The sequence below is a fragment of the Drosophila arizonae genome, chromosome 4 (genome assembly GCF_054131065.1).
Source record: "Drosophila arizonae isolate 15081-1271.41 chromosome 4, UAZ_ARI_1.0, whole genome shotgun sequence".
Taxonomy (NCBI): Eukaryota; Metazoa; Arthropoda; class Insecta; order Diptera; family Drosophilidae; genus Drosophila; species Drosophila arizonae.
Genome location: NC_142924.1, coordinates 17,674,124 through 17,686,743, shown reverse-complemented (window position 1 = coordinate 17,686,743; position 12,620 = coordinate 17,674,124). Strand labels below are relative to the sequence as shown.

The following is a 12,620-nucleotide window of genomic DNA, read 5'->3' as shown; positions in this document are numbered from 1 at the left end:
CGTCTGCATATTAGGCGCCCAAATTGGGGCTTTGAAAATTATATAAAATATGAGTAGGTGTGTTTTAATATTTGACACCCGAAATGGGGTGGTAAAATTAAATACCTAGACTAAATAATATAAATAATAATATATAAATAAGTACCTAGTATATAAATAGCTGAACTATTTAATTATTAATTGCTTTAACATTAATTTACTAAAGCTTAAAATATTTATTTACTATATTGGCAATTGTTAAAAAAAATAGATTGAAATTAGTATTCAGATCAATTTCAAAATTTATTTATATACATTTTTATAATTGTATACAATATTTTTTTGAACAATTCATAAAATTATAATATACATTAAAAAAAAAAAAATAAATAAATAAATAGTTTAAACAAATATCTATGTTTTTCATAATAGCTATATTTTTTTAAGACCAATTTTTATTTTATTTATTTATTTTTATTTTAAAATACAAATATACTGTATTGCTAAGTAATATGTAAATATATTTGATATTTATCATAAAAAAATATTTAAATTTATATAGATTTTAGATAGGATAAAAAATATTATTTAAATATATATTTTTAAACTAATTTTTATTCCCAAATAATTATTACAAATAATAAATAATTTTGAATATACATAATTAGTTTAGTTTTTTGTTTGCTAGAATAAAAAAAAAAATATTATTTAAATATATTTTCATACTCATTTTTAATCCCAAATAATTATTACAAATAATATTTTTGCATATATATAATTGGTTTTTTGTTTTAAATAAAATCAGTAGTAAATGTATTTTTTGTCGAAACTAAATTCTGAATTTGTTCTACAAAATGGCAAAACGAACCAATGACTCCTTTTCCTCGCACCGGCATACGAATATGAGAGTTAGTCAGAATATCCCGCCGACAGCGCAATCGCTGGATATTAATCGGATAATCAGGGATATTGTCAACTGTGATAACCCTGCACAGGGCGCTAATCTGACGGAGAATCAGATACGTTTCGTGTGCATGGAGGCCCGGCCCATATTTCTGAGGGAACGATCGCTCTTGGAGATTAGGCCGCCAGTGAAGATCTGCGGCGATGTGCACGGCCAGTTTGTGGATCTACTGCGGATTTTGCACTCGGGCGGCTATCCGCCGGCCTCCCGATATCTGTTTCTGGGCGATTACGTGGACCGCGGCAAGCTGTCCATTGAGACGTTCACACTGCTGCTGGCCTACAAGGTGCGCTATCCACACGTGATGTGGCTGCTGCGCGGCAACCACGAGTGCGCCAGCATCAATCGCATCTACGGGTTCTACGACGAGTGCAAGCGTCGGTATTCGATAAAGCTCTGGCGCTACTTTGTGGACACCTACGACTGCATGCCGCTGGCTGCATTGGTGGGCGGCCGCATCTTTTGCGTGCACGGCGGCCTCAGTCCCAGCCTGAAGAGCTTCGAGGACATACTGGCCATCAAGCGACCCTGCGACATACCCGAACAGGGTCTGGTCTGTGATCTGCTGTGGAGCGATCCCGACGAGAAGGTGATGGGCTGGGGCGGCAACGATCGCGGCGTCAGCGTCACCTTCGGCGCCGATGTGGTACGCAACTTCTGCTTTCGCATGGGCGTCGATGTCATCTGTCGCGCCCATCAGGTTGTCGAGGATGGCTACGAGTTCTTCGCACGCCGCCAACTGGTCACCATCTTCTCCGCGCCGAACTATTGCGGCATGTTCGACAACGCCGGCGCCGTGATGGTTGTCAATGACGATCTCATTGTTAGCTTTATCATTCTGCGCCCCACATATGCGGTACGCAACATGGTCGGCGCCGAGCACATGACTGCCACGGGCAAGAACCGAAACTATTAGCCTCAACTGAGAGAGAAAAACAACCTTCATTCATTGCGTTCGATTTGTTTGTGCAGCTAGCAAATAGTCAAGTAAGGACAGTGTTGAGTCGATCTTTTAAATTTAGGACTCGTTTGTATATTTTTCGAGAAAAATATATGAGAAAGCTTAAAAAAAGAAAATATAATAATAATCATAATAATGTAAACAAATTTTATACTAAAATATATTTTTGTTATTTTATTACTCGGTCTGAAAAGTTATTGAGTTTTCTATTTATAAGAGTAACTGTTGAAATTTAAGTAGAAAAATTGCATAACATTTTATGCAGAAATATATTTTTATTGTTTGTACATGGACTAAAAACTCTCTGCTTTATAAAACAATTTAGCAAACAAAATGTATTTATTTAGTTGATTTCATTTTTCATATTTATTATTTTATTTTATTTTATTTATTTATTTTTTTTTTTTTTAAATATATTTTTAAAAGCTCAAAGTTTTTTTTATTATATTTTTCATTTTTTTAAAATATATTTTCTTTTAGATATTTCAATTACTCAGATGTTCATAAACTAAAAATATTCTTTTTTCATTCCATTGCATTTAGTTAGTTTAATACTTTCTTTTCCATCTGTAAGCAGATTGCAGAACTTCCTGCAATCCTTGTTTTCCCAGCAATCGGCAACCCTTTCTAATTGTCGGCCTCATTTTCACATGTGTCGCTACTGTTGCATTTGCGCAATTACCGACCCGACAGCGCTTGGACAATGACAGTGCCAACACATCCACATCCACACACACTCCCATTCACATCCACATTCACATCCACATCCAACAGCCAACATCGAGCATCCAACATTGACGTCGACATCGACATGGACATCTACATAGACAGCACGACGTCTGCACTTAACAATTTCGGCAATGTTGCATGTTTCGTCGTGTGCTGAATGTTGCATAAATAAAGCGCAGATCACACGCAAACAGTGGCTTCAGCTGCAACAACAACAACAACAACAACAACAGTAGCAACTCTTGGGCATTGCAATTTGAAGTTGCAGAGCGACGTTTGGCAGCGGTTTTTAGCTGCTCGCTCGACTGCAGCGCACACGGACGGGACGACACGGACAACATCAAAGTGTTGACTTGACATTTTGAACGACATTTTAACCTGTTTAGCCGTTGCGGCCAAGCTAAACCAAACAAGCGTAGCCAGAGCCAAAGCCAGAGCCAGAGCCAGAGCCAGAGAGCCAAGTCAAGCCAGCGTACCATGGCAGTGGCATCATTGGGGTCTCGTTGTCAAGTCAGGGGCACAGCCAGAGCCAAGCAGCTGAAGAAGCCGAGGGGCAAATGGAACCAGCCAAGCAAACAACATGCCATGCTGCAATACGAATGACTGCACGCCGCTCCAAATGCCCTAACAACCGAATGGAAGGGTAGCAACGACTAGTGCAAAAGTTGTTCGTATTGGAGAATGATGTATATTCTAATAGAAAATAGTATATTATTATTATTAATGGGAATCGAATAGATATGATTAGTAAACTAGTTAATTTCTATATTTATTATTATTATTATTATTATTATTTTTTTTTTAATTTAATTTATTCTTTTTTTACTATATATGTAGTTCAGTTATGAATTTCGATTTATAAAAAATTGAGCAATTATGCAGAAATTAATACTTTTTTAAATATTTTAATTTTAATTTTATTTTTTATTTTATTTTTTTATATCTTAAATATATATTTTAATTTTAATTTTATTTTTAATTTTTTTTTATATCTTTCTATTTTTGTTTCATGCCAGTTTTTATTGCATTGATTTTTTTTTATATAATTAAAATAATCTTTAAAGTTTTCTTCCCCATTTTCAATATAAACTATATCACATTTAATCTTCATATATTCTTTAGCGCAGTCTTTCAGCATATTTTTATACCCTGAACCCATTGAAAATGGGAAATCAGGGTATAATGGTTTTGTGAAAAAGTATGTAACGGGCAGAAGGAGGCGTGGCAGACCCCACAAAGTATATATATTCTTGATCAGCGTGACGAGCTGAGTCGATATAGCCCTGTCCGTCTGTCCGTCCGTCCGTCCGTCCGTCCGTCCGTCCGTCCGTCCGTCCGTCCGTCCGTCCGTCCGTCCGTCCGTCCGTCCGTCCGTATGAGTGCGTCGATCTCAGAAGTTATAAGAGCTAGAGAGCTGAAATTTGGCATGCATACTCGTGTGTACCATACGCAGTACGAGTTTGCTTTATTTTTTCGATAAATCGTCCGATAACTTTTTTATCGAGAATAATCGAAAAATTGATTTTGTTTTTTTAGCCTAATTTGAGCATTTTTAGACCTGGAGTCTTCAAATTTGTGTTGTATATAAAGTTAATAGATACAAAGATTTTGTAATTTACAGATTTTGGATACCACGCCCCCTTCGCCCCCAATTTGTAAAAAACGCATTTCAAGTACTAGAGACTTGTGCTTTAGAATGTACACACATATTTACCATATGATTACACTCTGAAAGTTTCATTAAGATCATATGTTTAGAAAAGAAATTATTCGACAAATAAATTCTCATAATATTGCCCACACTGCAGCGCAGCCCAAGCGCAGTCGCTGCTTACTGCGCAGTTAGCAGAGCGCGTGCTTATAAGTGCATGTGTATGTATGTGTGCATAAAAGAAGTGCAGAATGATTAGAATATATGCTTAGAGGGTTCAGGGTATCTCCTAGTCGAGCAGTCTCGACTAGAGTCTTCTTACTTGTTTCTATTCAATATTTTAGTAGAAGCTCTCGTATTTACTTTTAATATACTAAAATACAAAATAAATTAATAAAATTTAATTTCTATCAAAACTCTTGTTTTATTTATTTTCATTTCTTAAATTTCCTTACGCAGCGCATTTAATATTCCTTCAAATCCCATTTAATTCCCAAGTTATCGCTGTTTGGATTACTGCTGCTGTTGATGATGATGACGCTGATTCGTTTGGGCCGTAATGTTGACTCGACTGGTTGCTTGGTTGGTTGGTTGTTTGAGCTGTTGTTAATTTTCCTAAAATCAAAGCACAGAATTCACAGGAAATGTAAGACCCGTTGCAGCAGCTAAAACAGCAACAACAACAGCAACAACAACAACAACAACCATAACAACAGCAGCCAGTCAATTCCATGGTGTGCAGGAACAAGAACTAAAACTGGAACAGAGTTTAGCAAGAAATTGCATTTGGCTTTATGTTTACAAAGTCTCACTAGGAATGCCCATTCCGGTCAGTTAATGGCTCGTTTTATGTGTTCATTGGCCTGCCTCAAAATTAAAATATTAAAATTTATGAACATAAAATTTGAGGCTGTGGCTGAGGCTGACTCTCTGGCTGAGGCTGTGCAAATGTTTGTGCGCATTCCCTGGCCCTGATTATAGTCCACGAAAGGAATCTGGCAAGCGTGCATCTGAGCCTTTGCATGCACTGTTGTTAGTCTGCTTAACTTAAACGTAACTTAGCCTCTCGCTCTCGCTCTGATGTGGCGCTGATGATAAATAATCCACGCAAAAGAGCCGTGAGCCGTGAGCCCGGCCAGCTCGCAGCTCGCGACTGGCCCATTGCTCATCCGGCAGGTGCAAATCGCATGTGACAGCCAGACACTTAACTTTTGTGCGCTGCTGTCGAGTCGAGTCGAGTCGAGTCGAGTCGAGGGTCCCGCACTTGCAGTTGCACTTCTGCTAATGCAAACACGTAAGCCAACTGACCAAGCAGCTCAAGCTCCCGACCCAGCAGCCAAACAGCCAAAGAGTGAACAGTGAACAGTGAACAGTGAACAGCGGGCAGACAGCGTCCAGTTTCATGTTCGGGTCCAGTCGGACTCTGTCTGGCCTGGTATGGTGCCAGTTGCCAGTTGCCAGCTAGAACGCTGCCTGCCTCATTTTTTATCGCATGTTAATCACAACCTTGTGGAACTCTCTGTTTGCCTTGCTGCTGTTGCTGCAGTTGCTGCTGCTGCTGCTGCTGGCTAAGCAGCTTGGTGCCAGACAGACTTTAAGCCCTTTTGTTGTATGGATTTTGTATCTCTTTTTATTTTTAATGCACTAGCAAGAGGTATAATCACTTTGTGGTTAAGCCTGACTTGCTTAGAATAACACCTGCGCAATTGGCAACGATAAAGCGAGCTGTGTGCATATTAAAGTTGAGATGAATTTTTTCATTGCATAAATATTTTTATGAATTTTTTTTCCAACTTGATATCAGTAGATAACTAAAATATTCAGTATTACTTTTTCTAGGCATTAAACTAAATATACAGATGCAAATTTAAATTAAAGTGTGATATTTTCGTAAAGAAAATTTTTTTATTTAAAAAATTTTTATTTTTGTTATAGTTACATAGCTTAATTATAATATATTCCCATTGATGAGATTATATACATTTATTTATTTTATTTTATATATTTTAATTTTTTTTTTAATTTTTTATATATATATATATTTTTTTGTTTTTTACGTATTTAATTCAATTTTATTTTTCTTTAAATATATACAAATTTATTTATATATTTTTAAAATGAAACAACTCAATTTCAATTGAAATGATATGCTTTGATGATTCAAACTTTTTTCCACATGTTAAATATACAAGACTATGACAAAATATAAATTGGCATATATTTTATGATAAAATATATATTTTAATATTATTCACATGTTATTAAACGATAAAAAATGCATAAAAATAATATGGATATTAAAACATATTCAAAAATTTATTCTTTATTATAATAATTAATTTACTTCTATAATTTTTTGATTTAAAAATTTCATCATTAGCATATTTTTTATAGTAAATCATTTTCAACTCAGTGTAGAGTGTGAAAAGTATGTAAATATTGTCATAGAATTTTCCACCTTTTGGTTTGGGCTACCTTTGTTGTTTTTGTCTGTTTTTCCTTTGTAGGTATGCATATTTTCTGCTGTCTGGCGAGAGCTGTGTGGCTCTATTCTAAGGCTCTCATAGACAACGGAGCCTCGTCTGCCTTGGCTAAGTGAATGCAATTAAAATTGACGTTAATCTGCTGGAATTCTGATGTTTTGTCATGTTTGCGCGCTAAAGATGTTATTTTGTTTTGACATGCTCTTGGCCTGCCTTGGCAGCCTTCTGCTAACCCAACCAGCAGCCAGGCAGCCCAGCAGCGCTGTCTGTCTCTCTGTCTGTCTGGCATGGACTGGGCGCAGAGTACACAACACTGTGCAAGCTGGCAACAAGGAGCCTAGAGCCTGGAGTCAGGGCCAGAGCCAGAGCCAAAGCCACTTGGCCACGTTGTTGTCGTGTACATGTAGATCAATCTATCTAACTAACGCGTTTGGTGTTTGCCTGCTCCATGCTTGTTATTTAAATTGTTATATTATTTGTGGCTGGCTGGCTGGCTGGTTGACTGGGCTTGGGAAACATGGGAACCGCAAGCCACTCAGTCGACTGGCTTGTAGCGCAGCTTAACTTTAATCGAATTGTCTGGGGATGCCTGGCCAATTATAGCCGCTTTGCAGTGTTCTTTTGAGCTGGTTGCTCAGCCATGTTTATGATTGCATTGCAAATCAGCCAATCAATTAATTTCCCCATATGCGCTATAGCTCGTAATGTGTTTTAAATAACAAATATCACTGCAGCTCTCTATAAATGTACATCGGTGGCACCAACCCAGGCCTCCGTGCCACACAGAAGTAGCTAATAAATCTTGTGCTACTATCTACGGCTCTATACACACTTTTAGCTATTATTACTGCAGCATTAAGACACCCAAATGGCCAAATGCTTTGTTGTCTACCCAGATCCTGATCCAGATGCCGGCCATAACTGCCATTAACATTGGCACTTAATTTACTTTTAGCCAAAAACCAAAACAAACACACCAAATGATGCTGCCAGCCAGCGAGCCATCCAGGCAGTCAGCCATTCAGCTATCTTATTATATTTGGTCAACAATGTGCGAGACCCAATATGGGAGCTACACACAACAACAATACAGAGAGAGAGAGAGAGAGAGAGAGAAAAAAACACACCAAATTCAACAACAATTAAAACCATTTTCAAGCAAACAAACAGCAGCATTTCCCGACCTGCTAGCCGCTGTCCAATGTCCAAGACTCTCTGTGCTTATTTATTGGAGTCTTGCACATTGTTTGCGCTGCCAAAAAAAAGGAAGAAAAATCCTGCGGGCAGGCCGACGGTTGAGGGAAAGTAAACCAGGCAAAAAGGCCAAGAATAAGACACACTCACACACACACACCCACACACATAGAAAGGAAAGTAGCTGTGTGAATGTGGCGTATATTTTAACAATTTTCAATTTTAGCTTTTGTTCGCAGCGCGCGCTAACAATAAAAAACACTGAGTGAGGGAGAAACAAAATCTAGAGAGATAGAAAAAAAATAACAAATACATTGGCTGGAATGCTGCTGCCCCCGCAACAAACAACAAAGAGAACAACTAAATTTAAGTGCCTTCATCTTATCTGCCTTTTGAGCGCATTATCCTGGTGGTCCTTTGGCCTCAAATGGAAGGACTTGAAACAACATGAAGACTTCGCTCTGCCTGTTTGCTCGACCATAAATTGACTTTTATTTAATTTGATCACTTTCAACATTTTTGTACAATTTTCACGAGCTTTTCATCTTTAATTTTAAATGCATAACAATTCAATTTGAAAGTCGCTCAAGTCGTCAACGAATTGCCCATGTTGACGAGCAGCTGTTAAATAATTTGTTAGGCTCCAATTGGGGGGGTGCAGAGAGGGGACGGCTTGCTTCACTGCGCAGGCGTGAAGGCGTTACGTTTTCGATAGTGATTAAGCAATCGTTAGAGAGGTCAAGAAACTATAATTTTTTAGCTGTGAATAATTGACTGACTAATACTCGCTACTGGCATAGTCTAGAAAAGTCAATAAAATCGGTATTTATTTCTATAAGTTTTTAACTAGCTAATCTATAAATATTCCAACTGAAGAGCCAGAGCTAACCTCTGTTAAAAAATAAATTTGTAGCATAAGGTTTATATGATTATTAAATATATAAAAGATAAAGTATTTATTTCTAATAAAAGCTTAGCTTATATTGAGAAAATGTAGCTTAGTATATTGAATACTTATTTATAGCTAGAATTTTAGCATGTTTTGGTGTATTTATTATATATTCTTAACTAAGCGGGATTGAGTCTTAATGGACATTCCCACTTACTGGGATGTTTACTGAGATATTTATATAGTCTAACTATAAAGAAGTTCTATACATAGTTAGTTTTATATGTTTTGATCAATTTAATATTCCTTAAAGCTGTCGAATGAATAAATTATAAAATATTAATAGACAAAAACAATTATAATAAATAATAAAATATATAAAATATTTCAAGTCAAGCAAGTAAAAAAAAATAAAATAAAATTAATAAATAAAAAAAAAAAATAAAAAAAAAATAAAAAATAAAATAATAAACTATATACTCTACTTTACTTTTTGATCATTCAATTCTTATATAATATATACTAAATATATATTAACAGTGTACCCTACAACCAATACTCACTCTTCACTCTACATCCACTGCACTCGTTCAAAAACCTCATAATTTCTCTTAAGCTGCCTTTGTATAGGTATTTGACAACTTTATTTGAAAAACTCCAATTTGGGGGGTGGTAGAGAAATTGATTTCCGGCGCATTTCCCCTCAGCCTCGTTGCGCTTCGTCGCTACCGTCAGGCGCCAATGAGCTGCAGCATTCGCGTGGTTCCTCGTCTCTAGTAGCTGACAGATACTTTCGGGCTGCAAGCAAGCCCTGCAATGCCATGCAATGATTAAAATGTTTGTTCTGCTTGAATGCAGGCGCAGTTACCGAGAAATATTTCAGAATTGTTTATATTTGCTTCCGTTTGTGCTGTGAGGGGGGAGGGCTGAGGGAGTGGAAATGTTTTAGAAGCTCATTGAATTAAATTGTAATTTTTAATTAAAGCCAATTTATGTTAATTATTTCCATCAATAGACGTTTAAATGTGGCATAAGGCGTGAAATTATGCAATTTCCTGCTGGGCGGGGTCTGAAATGGAATTTAAGAAACTCTTATAATAAGTTTATATCTATAGACGACAGTATACCGTATGAACAGTTAGAACAAAACTCTTTAATTAAAACGGTAAAAATGCAGCTAGATAAAAGTCAAATCAAGTTCAAAAGAGCCTCAACTGTACTTATCTTTAATGCATGAATATTAATGCCCGCCTTTGGTCTGCCTCCATTCGAAGTTCTTCTTCTTGCTGTCACTTTGTTGAACATAATCATACATTTGCATACTAAATGGCCCAGTGTCAGATCAAAACAAACAGCCGATACATCAAGTGGGGAACGAGCTACTACTTCTGAAATAAAACTTGAATGCACTTTATCTATTTGTCAGCTGTGTTAAGACTGCGAGAGAGATGGAGAGGGAGAGAGGGAGAGAGAGAGCCATGATCTTGAGCCCTTGGCCATCTAGGCATTTCCCAGGCCATTCGAGCATAAAACTTGACATTTGTTTAGAATCAAACTGGCGCACAGGAAACAATGTCTTCTACGACTAGCTGACAGACAGATCGTCAGGTATTTTTATAACATGTATGCCCAAATGCAGTAGCACGGCGCTTCCTCTTTACCTCGCCCTCCCCCTCTCTCGCCCTGCATTCGGATATAATTAATCGTGTAGCCGAGCGTCCGAGCTTAAGTCATCATAATGGCTTCATCAGACTCCACTGAAACGAACCGTCATCTGTCAGCGAGGCGGCCTAACTTGTCGCTAGCCGGATTGCTGGCAGACAGCAGAGAGTAGACGGAGAGCTACCAGTAGACAGTGGATAGGCAAAAGGCCCCCACAACTGGCTGCGATTGGAGTGCATTGCGCTCATAAATTACAATTTATTATGACATCATTTTTTACGGATTACCAAACGGCCAATGAATGCACTCGCTGCACACACATGCGCCTGTCGATTTGAGGACTTTTGCTTTTGCCTTTCCTTTTCATATACATATACATATGTATGTATATATGTATGTCTGTCTCTCTGCATGTGCCCCATACCACGCTGCACGGCCATGCGGCATAAATTTTCATGGCAAACGAACGTATTACGAGCATTTCCTTATGGGCTCGCCTCGCATTGAATTGTCAGCGCCTCTGTCTAGTCATAATTTAGTGCGCGTATTCGACATCATCTTCGATTTTTACCCTCATCCTTGGGCAGCTTTGTGCACGCCGCCCGAGCTGCCATATCAGGCATACCTATACCTATATATACATATACATACATTTCTATGTATGCACGTCCTCTGTGTAATAATAATAATAATAATATTGGCTTTTGGCATTGCGACTGCTCTGATTGTCGATTTCTTTTGAACTGCCAACAGCCTTTCCGCTGGCAGCCGGTGCGTAGCCTTAGTACTCGTCCTCATCTACTTTTAATATCATAAAGCTATGATTTATTATGGCCCATTTGGCACTGCATGTTGTTGTTGCATTCGTTGCGCCCATTTAACATGTTATTTAGCTGCATTCAATAAGCAAAGCTTCCAACTGTGGAAGGACCTGGAAATAGGCAAGATTTGTGAGGATGCCAAGTGAAATCAAACAGAAAGATATACTTATGGAAAAATAAAATAATTTATGGATATAATATATTTTCCAAAAGTAATACACAATGTTTTTAATTTATAATATACATATATTTTTGATAATCACTTCACTTCACTTTTATATTAAATTTTTGTTTATGATTATAATTAAAATTTAGTATTTTTTAATTTTAAATGATTTCTTATATATTACAATTATTATTTATTTTTTTAATTATATATCTTAACGATACAAATTTTTTAGTAATATTATTTTATTATTATTATAATTATTTTATTTATTTTTTTTTAAATAATTTTAATTGATTGAATAATTTTAGTTTCATTGACTAGTTTAAAGTTTCTATTAGAGGTTATGTGAGTATTAAAACAAATTTTCCCCTCTTAAATTTTTTAGTTTAGTTTATTATATATTTGATTAAAGTCAAATATAATTTTGGATAAAATGAATTAAAAATATAATTCCATAAAGTAATAATTTAAATATATATTTAAGCACGGGATCCATAGAGAAATGGGAATGATGATTTTTAAGCACTTCCAATTTATTTACATATTCATTCTAATTATTTATATACATTTTAACCATCCGTTTTCCCGTAATTCCAATAATATAAGTCAATAATATATATCAATATTTTAAAAAATCTAATTATTTTTATTTTGAATGTTTTTTTTCCAGAGTCGATCTTCCACAGAACATAACTTTACATATAAACTTTATGAACTATAAACTTTTATACCTTTAGCAATTTTCTAGAGAGTACATCAAATTTTAAATTTGTTTTGTGAGCGCAATTTGCTAATAAAAATGAATTTCTAGCCTCATCGAGGCAAATGGGCAGACAATGACCCTTTGGCACTCGGTTCACCTAGCAGCAGCATCACTTCTGAGAGGCGTCATCAAGGCAGGCACCTAGATGAACTTGCAACTCTGTTGGCAATTAGCCTGCGACACCCAAAAAACCGAGTGAATTAATTAAAATGTCTCTCTCTCCCTCTCTATCTCTCTCCCCCCCTCTCTCTATCTTTCGCTGTCCGTCGCACTATAAAACGATGCCAAGGCGCAGATTACCAAATGTGGCACGAAGACACACGCGCTCAACTAACTCATTACGCAATGGCAGGAA

The 12,620-nt window shown here is 36.6% G+C and overlaps 1 pseudogene; it reads left to right on the top strand.

The window, feature by feature from the left end:
* The first annotated feature begins 756 nt into the window (after positions 1-756).
* Positions 757-2,097, top strand: LOC108614138 (serine/threonine-protein phosphatase alpha-2 isoform pseudogene; annotated as a pseudogene).
* The last annotated feature ends 10,523 nt before the right edge of the window (positions 2,098-12,620 follow it).